Below are 14899 nucleotides of genomic sequence, written 5' to 3' on the forward strand. Positions count from 1 at the left end.
TTGTGTGTATTAAAAGCCAGGCATCGCACTAAAAGCAAACAGATTGAAAGCAACTGGTGAAAAACAAAGTAGTGATCTTTTGTCTTATATGAATGACTAAGGCCTTGTCTTCAAGGTGAGGTAATATGTTCTTTGGAGATGTGATTTCTAAAGTGAACTAATGTGTTGCACATTAATTAGTTTGTGTCGACCCTGGGGGTATGTGCTGAAGTTCCCTAGGCCTCATACAGTTTAATGCAATGGCGTTTCAATTATCATTATGTTAAAGCGCACCATCAGGGTCCATTTGCACCTATGAATGCATAATACATTGGTGTTCTTGAGAAATCGCACCATCTTAATGCAGCATTCCACCACTGTGTAAACAAACCCTAAGGCTTTGTCTACACTACACGTTTTTGTGGCAGAAAATATGCTAATGAGGGACTCATTAGCATAAGTCGCGTCTGGGAGAGGCATAAGGATCTTGTGCAAAACAGGTTTTACGCAAAACAGAAGCAGCCACACGGCTTCTTTTTGCGCAAAAGCCCCTTGCGCAAAAAGAAATGGCAGAAAATATGCCAATGATGTTGCAACTTATGCTAACGAGTCTCTCATTAGCATATTGTCTGCCACAAAAACATGTAGTGTAGACATAGACTAGCTGTGCAGTATGTCCCTGAGATGAATGAAGTAGCCCTTTATTAATGGATCACAGCCTCCTTCCTTATACTTGAGCAAATGTCTTCCCAATTTTCTAGCTACCTTCCTGGAACAGGAGAGACCCTGGTAATTAAAAAATATATCTCGTGACCTGGAATTGTGTTATTTCAGCTTCCTTATTATAAGTTTATTTGAAAATATAATTTATGTAATCCCCTCTTTCATCCCTGGGCTAGTCAGGAACAGGCAATGCTCACCTGTGTGCCTGATGTTTTTAATATTAAAGGTGATCCTGAGTATCCCCGTGTGATGTTAGATAGTTGGGGATCCCCTATCCAGCCCTTTGCTGCATTCTCTTGCTCATCATCATCATCATCATCAACAACAACAACAATGGGCTGGTGTCCAATGCCTCCCTCACTATTTCCTACCATCTTTCCCTGTCCAGTGTAGAGTGGCTTAGTTTCTGTAGCCTATCTCCGCCTCAATCTGCTATATCATCTACCCATTCTCTATGGGGTCTGCCTCTCCTATTCAGACCATGGTGCCTCTGTTTGGCTGGCCCTATACACACCTAGTGGTGTGCCTTGGGAGCCTTTCAGAATAATGATATTCTGAAAATAATCTGGATCTAATTCTAAAACAACAATTATAAATAATAAACATCTAATTGATTAAATTAGAATTAGCACACCTTTACTTAACCACCTAAAGAAACAGGGTTTAACAAACTAACCCTTGAATAAAATCAATTAACAAAGTACACAGAAACTTGTTTTACTTGTATTTACACTGCCACCATTTATCCCACCCCAGAGTGCTCACTGCTCTTGGACTGAGAGTTCCAGATGCTTGTTTGTGCGCGCTTGAAGATCTGCAGCTGGAGTGGAGGCAGCACTGTGCAGGTTCTGTGTGTGTGTCAGTCCAGGCAGGCAACTAGCTGCAAAATCCTTCTGAGGGTGTGTCTACACTGCACCTTAGCTTGAAATAAGCTACCCAGTTTGAGCAACGCACATTTCATAGCTTATTTCGAGTTACTTTTGAAATAAACTACGATTCCGAAACATCCCTTAATCCTCATATAACGAGGTTTTCAGGGACATGGGAATAGCAAGCATGTTATATTTCAAAATAACAGGCTTGTTTCAAAGACACAGAATAGCTATTTTGGGTAACATTCAATGGAGGGTAAAGTATAGTCCCATTAGAATACGCACAATTTGGGCATCTAGCCTGAGGTGAGCACCACCAAAACTTGAATCTTCAAAAAGAGAAAATATTCAGAATGATTCTTCTGGGAAATAAACTGCATTTTCTAGCACTTAGCTACATGTGTAGAATATACACACATTGTTTTGAAAAGTTCCAGGAGCGGTGTGGAACAATTTCATCTAGAATATACAAAGTTTGTTGTTATCTGGCAAACATCCCACTACAGAACCTGGAAAACATCAGAAGTCTTGTTACTTAGGCAATAATTTCTTCTGTTCTATAACTGTTAATGTATTAGGCATAGCATAGTGCATGCTGTGCCTTGAGCGCAGGGCTACTCAACATTGGAAGCCGCAGGGGCCACAGTGATACCTCACAGCACATGTTGAGAGCCTCCACCTAAGTATGATTGCATATGCATGCATTTATATATACAAATATATGCAAATGGCTTCTTTCACACTGACAGGCATGAATACAAAGATTAAGGCAAGACAACACAACACACAGGCCCCATTTAAGTCAGTTCTGCTGATATTAATAAAATGAAATATTAATCTGATTTCCACCCAAGTACTGTAGTCAATATAATGGTCTTCTATTGATATGGATCTTAGTAGTTAAGTTCCTGCAATGTCATTGCTCATTAAAAGTGCTGTGTGTGTCATAGTTGTATTTATTTATTAGCACTTCCAGTTCTTCCTGCTTATTACCCATACTTCTTGCATTTGTATATAGGCATCTAAGATACTGATTTCATCTTGCTTCCCAGTTCTGCCTTATCCCTCCTTCCTCTCTGCTATTATAGCCCACATTCCCTCCCATTTCCCACCCATCTCCCAGGTCTCCATGTTCTTCACTTACCCATGGGCTTTGGTCACCTGTCCCTGTTGAACCTAGTTTAAAGTCCTCCTCACTAGCTTAGCCAGTATGTATCCAAATATGGTCTTCCCCTTCCTCGAAAGGTGAACGCCATCCCTGCTTAGCAGTCCTTCCTGGAATAGTATCCCATAGTAGTCGAAGCCAAAGCCCTCCTGGCAACACCATCTTCGCAGCCAGGCATTCACCTTCAGGGATGCACCTGTCTCTGCCTGGGCTCCTACCTTTGACAGGAAGGATCGAAGAGAATACCACCTGTGCTCCAAACTCCTTCACCCGTACTCCCAGAACCTTGTGGTCACTCTTGATCTGTTCAGTGTCACACCTCACAGTATCATTAGTGCCCACATGGATAAGTAGCATGGGGTAGCAGTCAGAGGGCCAGATAATCCTCGACAATGTCTCTGTAATATCTCAGATACGGGCCCCCGGCAGGCAGCATGCCTCCTGAGATGATGCGTCAGGGCGACATATGGGCGTCACCATCCCCCTCAGAAGAGTCTCTGATCTCCACTACCCTATGTTTCCTCTTCGCAGTGGTAGCAGCAGACCTCCAGCCTTGGGAGTACGAAGCTTCTCCTCCTCTGTTGTAGGGGGTGATTCCTTATCTCCTGTATCAAGAAGAGCATAACGGTTTCCCAGTACCATGGTGGGAGGGTTCGGAGCAGGGGTGGAGCACTGCCTGCTGCCAGAAGTAACCAGCTGCCAGTGTCCACCCTGAGCCATCTCCTCCTCCACCAGTAGTGTGTCAGTTGTCCTGTGTTCTGGGACAGCTACCTCAGCCGTCTGTACATGAACACTGTCCAGGAATTGCTCATGGATTTGGATGTTCCTTAACCTAGCCACCTCCTCCTGTAGTTCTCCCACCTGCTGCCTGAAAGATTCTATCAGCAGGCACCTTTCACATTGGATGGTCCTCCCAGCCTGGATATCAGTAAGTGGGAATTGCAAGTCACAGTCCCTGCAAAACCACACCAGGATCTGGGTAGAGGCATCCATGCTCAGGTGGTCTGTCTGGCTCCAGGCACAGGTGGAGGAGACAGAAGCATTGCTGGCACAGGTGTTGCGGGTCTTCCTGACCATCGTAGGCCTCCCTCTGTCAAATTCCCTCTTAAACTCCACTGACTGCAGCCCCCTGTCTGCTCCGCTCCCCTGGTCACTTGATTATGGCTCATGAAAAAATCATTATATCCCATTTACATTGAAAGATGTATTAAGTATTAGAAAGCTATTTTGAAGAATTGGGTGGATGGATTTGTGTATTTTAAATGTGTAATTTAGGTACCTCATTGTTTTGTAGTTACCATAATTGTATTTAGATACCAGACAGTTTTAGTTGCACAGTTTTCATATGTGTACATTAACATGTATAGGCTATCTTGCATACTAAATATCGGAACAATATAGTAGTCTAACACTAAAATACATTTCTATAGTATGTATGAGTAATTGATGCAACTGCCTTACCAATTTTCGTAAATGATCTTACATAATATAAATCTATTTTAGGTAAAGACATTTTCAGACTTATACAGCAACAACAAGATTTGAATGAAAACTTCAGACAGAAAGATCAAACCCTGCACATTCTTTTCCAGGTATGTTACTGTTGCTTTTATAACAGTGACTTAAAGTTTGATTACCCAACCTTGGAAACAATCTGTCAGTTCATGAATGACATGGAATTTCTTTGTTATCATAAAGATACTAGAAGTGTACTCTTTCCTTAGTCTTAAGTAAACAAACCAAAACAATAAATAGCTAAGAACATATTTTAGCATACATTCTGCACATGTACTATATATTAATTTCCATATTCCCTGTCCATCTGACATTTTGCTCAGTTGTGTGAAATGGCACACTGATTAATTACAGGCAGTCCCCGGGTTACATGGATCCGACTTACATCGGATCCCTACTTACAAACGGGATGAGGCAACCCTGCACTAGCTGCTTCCCCCCAGCAGACCAGGGAGACGCGAAGCTAGTGCCCCCCTGCCGGCAGACCAGGGAGACGCAGAGCGGCTTTTCTCAGCAGACACCTCAGCTTGAGAATAAAGGACTGAGGGAAGTGAGGCGTGGGAGAATAAAACTGAGCTCTGGAGAAATGTTTGGCTAGAGTTTCCCCTACAATATGTACCAGTTCTGACTTACATACAAATTCAACTTAAGAACAAACCTACAGTCCCTATCTTGTACGTAACCCGGGGACTGCCTGTATTTGCATTATTATAGTGGTACCCAGAAGTTCCCACAGAGAACAGAGCTTCATTTCTCTAGGCGCAATACTTCCATGGTAAAAGACAATTGCTTCCCTTTAGAGTTTCCAAAGGGTGGGAGAAAGTAAACATTATGGCTATGTCTACACTGGCGGGTTCTTGTGCCAGAAATATGCGAATGAGGCTAAGCATGGACTATCTCTGATCCTCATTTGCATATCTAATGAGCCGCCATTTTGTGGAAGAGGCTCTTATGCCAGAAGGGGCATCTACACTGCCCCTTCTTGCTCAAGAAAAACCCTCTTGCGCAATGCCATTATTCCTGAAAATAATCAGCATAGCGGCATTGCGCAAGAGGGTTTTTCTTGAGCAAGAAGGGGCAGTGTAGACAGCTCCTTTTGGTGCAAGAGCCTCTTCCGCAAAAATAGCGGCTCATTAGATATGCAAATGAGGCTCAGTGATATTCCACGCTTATCCTCATTTGCATATTTCGGGTGCAAGAACCCGCCAGTGTAGACATAGCCTATCTGTTTTTACAGAGAGGTAAGTGTTTTGCCAGTTAGAATGGAATTAATGTATAGCCATGGATGACTCTTATATTTCAAGTAGTATTTTTTAGTTTTTGTTATTTGTCATTTTGTTGTCTATAAACAAAAGTTTAGAAGCACAGAAAAATAGCACTGTATAAAACCTGTTAATGTATATGGAAGAGTGGATTAAGAGGAGGAATGTAAATAGGACTGAAGTTCATCAACATTGGCTCTGAAAACACAGGAAGTTGAGTCTGTAGTGTACTCTCAGAGATGAACAATATCTCTGTGTCCCACAGAAAAGTGGATGGATGCCGAAGGTTGTTGCTAATATACCATGGCCAAAACCATCACCAAAACTGGTGATCAGTTTTGTCATTTGAGTGGGACTAAGACTTATTGTCTAATCCCCATTTAGCTTTTTGATGCTTCTGGTCTCTAAAACTAGTCAAATTTGAAACTGGTTCCTATGTAACATTTTCACTGGAGAATGTTTTATTTTGAGATTTTTGTTTGTAAACTTTGTTTCAAGTTGAAATTTTCATTTTAAATCTTTGAAAACCGAAAAATTTCAGTTTTCAGATTTGTGATGTTCACTGCTACCCCTTATTTTACTTATATTAAACTAACACTGCAATAATTTTGAAACATTCAAATGAAACACTCTTTTGTGCAGAACAGAGTTAACTTTTGGCACTCACCTCCACAGGTCACTGAAACATTCTGGCTAGTTTTTTAAATGAGCTATATAATTTTATGACCATAAGTAACATCTATAGCTACACAAGCTTATTTATAAAGTGGTATTGCTGCAACTGCCAACTGTCTTGATTGCAATGAAAACAGTTACAACAGTCTCCTCAATCTTTATGGAAGAGGATTCAGCCTTTACTACACATTTATCAAGATACTATTAAAAGATCCAGCTATATCATACCAATAAATAGCATCCTCTATAAATGGTCTCAGAACTCCCAAAAAGGAATTGATCATTTTATCAATGTCTTGACGGAAAAAAAAACAGGACTATGTAGCACTTTAAAGACTAACAAGATGGTTTAATAGGTGATGAGCTTTCGTGGGCCAGACCCACTTCCTCAGATCAAATAATGGAAGAAAATTGTCACAACCATATATACCAAAGGATACAATAATAAAAAATGAACACATATGAAAAGGACAAATCAAATTTCAGAACAGAAGGGAGTTGGGGGAGGTAAATGTCTGTGAGCTAATGGGTAAGGTAATTAGCGTCTTTATTCAAACTGGAGTGTAAAGTGTCGAATTTAAGCATGAATGACAGTTCAGAGGATTCTCTTTCAAGTGAAGTCTTAAAAGGCCTTTTAAGCAGGATGCAAGTAATCAAGTCGTTGAGACAATGTCCTTTCTGGTTGAAATGGCAAGAAACTGTTTTTTCTTTGTGATCCTGTCTGATATCTGTTTTGTGGGCATTGATCCTTTGGCGAAATGTCTGAGACGTTTGTCCAATGTACATAGCAGATGGACACTTTTGGCACATGATTGCATAAATTATATTTCTGGATGTGCAGGAAGATGTGTTCTTGATCTTATAACTCACTTGGTTAGGTCCAATAATGGTATCAGCAGAGTGAATATGTGGACAAAGCTGGCAACGGGGTTTGTTGCAAGGGAAGGTACCAGGGTTGGTATTAGTGTGGTATGTCCTGTAGTTGTTGGTAAGAATCATCTTGAGGTTAGGTGGTTGTCTATAGGAGACTATGGGTCTGTCTCCCAGAGCCTCTCGGAGTTTAGTATCCTGTTCCAGTATAGGCTGTAGTTTATTGATAATGGGTTGGACAGGTTTAAGTTGGGGGCTGGAGGTGATGACAAGTGGTGTTCTATTGTTGGTTTTCTTGGGTCTGTCTTGAAGTAGTTGGTTTCTAGGTATTCGTCTGGCTCTTTCAATTTGCTTTTTTATTTCTCCGCATGGGTAGTTGAGGTTTATAAATGCTTGGTAGAGATCCTGAAGTTTCTGGTCTCTGTCAGTGGGATTAGAAGAGATGCGGTTGTATCGAAGGGCTTGGCTATAGACGATGGATCGTATGGTGTGTTCTGGATGGGAGCTGGAAGCATGTAGGTAACTGTATGAGTCAGTGGGTTTTCTGTAGAGAGTGGTGTCTAATTTTCCATTGCTGATTTGTACTGTGGTGTCCAGGAAATGGATCTCTCGTGTAGAATGGTCCAGGCTGAGATTGATAGTGGGGTGTAGGTTGTTAAAATCTCTGTGAAATGTCTCCAGTGTTTCTTGGCCATGCATCCAGATCATAAAGATGTCATCGATGTAGCATAAATAGAGAAGGGGTAAAAGAGGACGGGAGTTGAGGAAATGTTGTTCTAGGTCAGCCATAAAGATATTAGCATACTGTGGGGCCATGTGTGTACCCCTAGCTGTGCTGCTGATCTGGAGGTATAAGTTGTTCTCAAACTGGAAATAATTGTGGGTGAGAACAAAGTTACATAGGTCTGTTATCAGATTGGCAGTGGTGTCCTCTGGGATAGTGTTTCTAATTACTTGTGATCCGTCTTCATGTGGGATGTTGGTGTATAGAGCTTCTACATCCGAATAGTCTTCTAAAAAAGTAGGCCTGCAAGGATTCTTCTTCTTCTTCTTCAAGTTACTTTATACATAATGTTGAGAGTCAGGAAAAACAGGATTCAGGATGGACTATCATGTTAGGCCTTAAGCTGCTTTCTTAAAAGGCCTTCTTTTATTGGGGATAACACTGACTATCATGTCAGGTTTTTTTATCTCGGATTTCCACTTCAGCCCATTAATACGTGATCTGTGAGACTATCCAATACCTTTCAGTTTCTAGCCAGAAGTTTAAAATTAGTCACATATTTGTTGTGCATTTTAACAGCCACGTCAAAAATTAAAGGAAGTAGAATGGTAAATTTTCTCACAATGCAATTATTGTTCTAGGGCAGGAGTGGGGAATCATTTTTGGGTCAAATCTGCTGACCCACAGAAAGATCAGTTGGGAGCCACACAGCAGTGAGGATGGGGGAAGCCACACCCTCAGTGATGTGACTGAGAAGGGGAAACACACTCTCCATATTCCTCTTACACACCAAAGCCTACAGAGGTCCATCTCAGTAGATTTTGGGTGCTCCAGCCCTGTGGTGGGGCAGCAGGAGGCTGGAGCACCAGCGTGGGCTCCCCAATGCTGGGGGGACCATGAGCCTCGGGGGCCAGATCCAGGCAAATCAGGGGCCACATCTAGCCCCCGGGCCTGAGGTTCCCCACCCCTGTTCTAGGGCATCTGAAGTAGAAGCAGTTCATGAAATAACCCTAAAATCACTCTATCTAGTTACATCTCAGTCGTGTAGTGGGTACAGATAATGAAGCAAATGCAGATGTACAGATTAAGAAAGAAAGAAAATGTGTTTAAGAAAAACAGACCAAATCTTGCAGCCCTTAGGTTTTTATTCACACCAGACTCATTAATTGTGATCCATGAAGGAACAACTGCAGGATTTAGCTCTATATTATTTTTATCAAAAATACTTTCAGGAGAGCAAGAACTGCTTACCATTCAAAATTACACTCAGAATGCAAAATACTAATTTTTTTTCAAAGATTGAGCACACTAAGAAGGGACTATAGACTGCTCTGCTCACAACTTTCTCTTCCCATCTTGGTGAGATATTTTTAAAATTTTCAGAATATAGTCACCTTCTCTATTACTCTTATTGTTAGGAACATACCTCTTGTTTGATGTACTATTAGCAGTTCAAAACCTCTTGCTTTATACGTATAGGAGCTTCCCATTTTAAATTCTTTGCTCAAGGAACTACTACCATTTTAGGCTTTTTACCAGTCTTCTTTGGGGGAACGGACAACAGTTGTCCTTTCAAACACATTTTAAAATAATTTTTATGTGGAAAACATTTACTAAATTTTTCAATCTTGGAAAAATTAGAAACCAAAATTTGTTTAATTTTGAATAGAAGGTATAGGGGGCACTTAGAACAGTTAAAAAATCTGCAACCAGAAATTTTCAGATTTTCTATCTCTTCTCTCTAAAACATTGTACCTTTTCATAGTATGGGACATGGTAAAGTGGAGGAACTGTTTTCTCTACACTTTCATTTCATAACTTTCATTTTGTCAAATAGGATCTCTCTAATCCCATTTTCCATATTACTATAATTTAATTTATGTATTATTAGAGATTGCAAAGGACTCTTTAGGACTGATTGTGCAAGGTGTCGAGTGCGTAAGAAAATAAGAATGGACACACTGGGTGAGACCAATGGTCCATCTAGCCCAATATCCTCTCTTCTGACAGTGCCATTGCTAAGATGCTTCAGGAGAAATGAACAGAAAAGGGCAATTAACTGTGATATCCATCCTTGGGGATGCCAGGCACATCTTTTTCAACCGAAAGCCCAATCGAAAAGGGAAGCTGGTGACTCCAGTCAGCCCCGCTTGAACGGGCCACTAAAAATCCAGTTGACCACAGCAGTCAGCTCCATGTAGCTCTGAACCCCTTTGTCCTGCCACTTAGCCAGGAGCCCTGTCTTATTCCCCAACACTCTTATCCCTGGCTTCTCCGGTGATAGAAGAAATGGCATAGCAGTGAATTGTACTTCACAGACCCAATCTTATTTTTTATCAAAAATAACATCTGACCAAACTATTAAACTAACAGCCTGGCTTTTTCCCTTACTTAGCCACAGGGTACAACTCTTACAAATCTGATGCTGTACCCCACTGAGGGGAAAAGGTTGTGGCATAATGATTAACAAATAACTGCTTAAAATTAGAAATCAGTGTGTGTGCTGGAAAACAGCTTAATTTTTGTAGCCTGCAATTAAAGCACAAAATATTTTTTCTGAAAACTTTATACTTAGTGTTGTGGGTTTACACAAAACAGCTCTATTCTAGTGTTCACCGACGTTCTCTTAGTGGATTTTTGAAAATACAATGTATTGTGGTTTAGATTTGGTCTTCAATACACAAGACTTAATAAATGCTGCATTAGTAGAGAACTTAAACTAATACCTGAAAGTTTAGGGACCCTGTAACCGGGTCACCTGCAGGGGCCCCGGGGGTCCCTCACCCTTCAGGGTTCGCTACCCGGACTTATCCCTGCTCCAGGCTTCTGGACCCCGTCCCCACGGTCCACGCCTGGGCGTCTCAGGCTCACGTTCCTGCCGCCTCCCCCGGCAGCTCCTCCATACGCCAGGTCCATCGTGCTGCTACTCCAGTCCGCTGGCTGGTCCGTCACGGTTCCTCGTGCAGGGCTTCCCGTCCGCCTTCTCCGGGCCGCCTCAGTTGCCCCCGTCAGCTGTCGCCCCTCCGGGTCGTCTCTGGGCTGGGTAGCCGGCTGGTCCTCTGGTCCGTCCTGCGGAGGAGGCTGAGAGCAGAATCTCTCCTGCTCTCCGCTCGCCTCCCCCCTTGCTGTCTCTTCCTCCCTCCTTTTAAACTCCCCGCTCGGCGTTCCCTGCTCCCCTGCCCTTCCTGGGGCCGCCGCTGGCTCGCTGGGTCCTAAAGCCCCCCCGCTAGCCTCCTGCCTATTGGGCGCATGCGCGCCCGCCATTTTGGTTTTCCCCGCTTCTGCGGGGTGTTCGGCTGGCTCACGCCGGATCCCCGGCGCCTGCTGCTCTTCCGTGCGGGGTCCGGGGCTGTGGACCCCGCCTCGGTAAGTGCGGGGGTGAATCCCCCCGTCACAGACCCCTTCATTGTTCTCTTCCAATCAGGTAGGTTATTTTAATATTTTGACCTTTCAATTACTTAAGCATCTCAATAGCCCTGTTGAAGTAGATATGTGTGTTCACAGGATCAGCCCATTATTAAAAAATGTCCAGATGTCCAGTCTGCCCTGAAGATTCACTTAAACATTCAAATATTTTAACATTTCATGTTTTGCAAAGTTTATTTGAATGTCTTTCACATTCCTAAGAACAAAAGGACAGCCATATTGTGTCAGACCAATGGTCCATCTAGTGTCTTCCAACAATGACCAGTGCCAGGTGCACCAGAGGGAATGAGCAGAAAAAGCAATTATCACGTGATCTCTCCCCTGTTACCCATTCCCAGCTTCTGACAAACAGAGGCTACAGGAAGTATTCTTACCTGTCCTTTCTAATAGCTAATAGCCTCCATGAATTTATCTAGCTCTTTTTTCAACCCTGTCTTCACAACATCTTCTGTCAAGGAGTTCCACAGATTGATTGTGTTGTGTGAAGAAATACTTCCTTTTGTTTGTTTTAAATCTGCTACCTATTAATTTCATTTAGTATCCCGTAGTTTTTATGGAAGCAAGTAAATACTTTTTCCTTATCTACTTTCTCCACAGCAGTCACAATTTTATAGACCTCTATATCCCCCCTTAGTCTCCTCTTTTCTAACTTCCACTGGAAAATTTAGAATAACACTTACAAAGCTTTGATATGTTTATAATAATTACCAAACTGGAGAAAACAGCATATTTATGTAAATATTTGTTTTTTAAAATTATCTTGTGATTAAAGCATTTTTAATTTGATAAAGATCTATTTTCCTTTCACTACAAGGCTATGTCTGGACTACAAAGATACATCGGAAAAAGAAACGCAATTTGCAGTATGAAAATTGTGTTTCTTTTCCCGATTTACTTCTGAAAAAAGGCTTTTCCAAAATTTGGCCTGTCTACACGGGGCCAAGAATTGAAAAAAAAAATCCTCTTTTAGAATATCCCTTTTTCCTTGTAAAACGAGTTTACGGGGACGTGTCCACTTTTCCAACTTTTTTTCGGAAAAGCGGACACGTTCCTTGGATGCAGCAGAGCTTTTCCGGGATACCTCCAGCATCCCGGAAAAGCTCTGAAGTCTAGATGTACCCTAAGACGTAATCCTGCATGGTGCTGAGTAAAACTGATGGGAGTTGAGGGTGCCCTGAACTTCACAAGAGACTTGTATAATTGGGAACTGCATGCATGCAACTCTCATTGTGGGCAAAATGTACACACTAAAGAGAAAGCAGGCACCTTAAGAAATACAGTGAAAAATCTGTGTGGTAGTGCTGCACACGGCACTGTATGTTCTGTTGCTACAGGAATAGGTAGAGCCCCTGGTAGACAGGAAGGCAGTATTGAAGAGCTTGATATTAATATCCTTAAGATGAGTGAAAACATGTCTCTTTTTCCATTTCCCCATTTGGTATTTTAGAACTGCTTAGGGAATGGAAAAGACCCAATTTTTTTCAATATTGGAAGTGGGGGCAGTTCTTTGTTTTTAAATTTTAAAATTTGGAGCACGTTCGCGCTGCTTTTGAGCAAGAAAAGGAAAGAAAAATTCTCATTCTCCTGAACTCCTCTGTTTGGTGTCAGCTCAAGAGGGAAAGCATACTGTAGAGAGGGGAATAAATAAAGAAAGGGCTTGTTGGCTGGTCTCTGAGAGGGTTTATAAAAGAAACCTGTGTTAGAAGCAGTAATTTATTAGTAAAGAAGAGATCAAGAAATTCTCTGCTCGGTTCTCCTCCCGCAAACATGAATGCATATTTGCTATTTGTTCAGACTTTTAAAGTCTGTCTTCCAGACTATGTTTTCCTCTCCATCTTTATGGAACTTTAAGATTTATAGTATTTACTCAGAATATTTATAACATTGACCATTGCCTGCAGCTTCTGGTTTGTGTGACTTTAACAGTCCTATGTGGTCTCATGGAGAAGAGGGGAAGCATGCAATAAAAATCGGAACAGAATAGAAACCTTTGATCAGAAGGATTGAAACCAAAGTACTCTCTGTTACCCCAAACATCAGGAAAGTTCATATTCAGATTCAAACTTCTTGTTTGATACATTAGAGAGAGCTAAGAACTGAAAAGCTTATCCAAACATCCCTCAACTTTAGAGACTTCCACAAGTAGGGTTGCCAGGTTTCTGGTTTTTGCCTGTACAGTCCGATAATTTGTGGCCCCTGTCTGGTTTAAAAAAACAAAAAAAATTCTGTTTTTTTTTGGACGGAAGGCCAGTGGGGACATTCTTCCTCTGGCGGGGGGAGAACAGAGCTCATGGATTTAAAGGCACAGTGACTTTTTTTTTCTTGACAAGTTTTGTCTGTGGGCTTTTTTCCCCCTCAACCAATTTTTTTTCCCTTCCATGTTTGGGATTTTTTGTGAAAATATCTGGCAACTGTATCCAGATCACAGGCCTCCTCCCACTTGTAACGTGTCAACACATCTTTTTCTGTCTTTTGCTCTATAGCTGTAGCAGTGTTCCAGCCATTTCTTAGCATCCTTCATAAGCAAACCCTGAACAGATGCTATCAGACTAGTTCCTCTAGTAGTTTTTATAGACAGAGAACCAGGCCACACTATAAAAACTGATACACTTGGGAAATCACACTGCTGAAAGTACAGGTGCCCAAATTCTCAACAGTGATTCCTGTACCTCCTTTGCAAGAATTGTGGAAGGAGGATAGTTTTCTCTGTGGCAGCATATCCCATTAGCTTGTATGGTCAATGTGGAATTTGCCTGTAGAAAATATCCCTCTTTACTTGGATCTTTTGGGGCACAGTCTGCCCCTAATATAAAGTTAATGTTTTATGAAAGGTGCACCTGGTAAAAACCCTCATTTAAAGAATGATCAAGCCCTTTCACTGATAACTGCAGGCTTAGGAAACAGCAGTAGAGATTATCTTATTCTTGTCTACAAAAAAAGTTGAATAATTTTCTTTGAAGGCTTGTATAGGCTTTATGAGTGGCTGCTTCTGAACAAGTTAGAAAGTACCCGTTGTCTTATCTTTCTTGTGTTATATGCTCACTAGAAGATTTACTCCGTGTTGCTTGGGTCCTCAGCTCAAAGTTTTGTCTTTCTTCATTTAAATCATTGGTCTAGGGATGAGGGGTTCACTATGCAGGCTGACCCAGAGAGAGAGATCAGCCTCAGCCCTCTCTCACCGCAGCAACTTGGGGTCAGTGAGAAGACCCTGACCATGGCTACTGAAGCTGCAGCGGGCACAGCTGGAGAAGGGGCACAGACAAACTCTCTGAAATATACAGTAGACGGCTGTTACTGTCTCCACCCCTGTTCTCTGCTGGCCCATTGGACTTATAGCTGTCCTTGTCCCCATCTCTGGCCTCTTGCTGCCCTCCTTTGGTCATTCTACCCCTCCTACAATAACCCTCCTTTTCTATTTTATGAGAAACAATTGAATTCTAGGCACATCCCATTGTCCTGGAACAATCAAACCTGTACTTTGTCATAATAAGAGGAAGCTACATACCAAAGTTTGTAGTCCTAGCTCTTACTGCTTAAGATGTATTCTTGAACAAATGGACTCACAGATGCACAGGTACACAGACAGACCGATGCACAAACTCTTTCAAATGTACAGTAGATTTACATTATTCAGATGGTGACTGTCAGACTGGCTTGTATGCAGCTATAAAGTACATGATGATGTAAT

The 14899-nt window shown here is 41.9% G+C and overlaps 1 protein-coding gene across 2 annotated transcripts in view; it reads left to right on the forward strand.

The window, feature by feature from the left end:
• Nucleotides 1-14899, forward strand: part of SMPD3 (sphingomyelin phosphodiesterase 3) — a 228625-nt gene that overhangs the window by 84309 nt on the left and 129417 nt on the right. For both annotated transcript variants that reach the window (XM_006117573.3, XM_006117574.4), the window contains one exon: nucleotides 4243-4331. The gene's annotated coding sequence lies outside the window, so the exon portion shown is untranslated. The remainder of the gene's footprint in view (nucleotides 1-4242; nucleotides 4332-14899) is intronic.

The sequence above is a fragment of the Pelodiscus sinensis genome, chromosome 12, assembly GCF_052426305.1.
Source record: "Pelodiscus sinensis isolate ZL-2025 chromosome 12, ASM5242630v1, whole genome shotgun sequence".
Taxonomy (NCBI): domain Eukaryota; kingdom Metazoa; phylum Chordata; order Testudines; family Trionychidae; genus Pelodiscus; species Pelodiscus sinensis.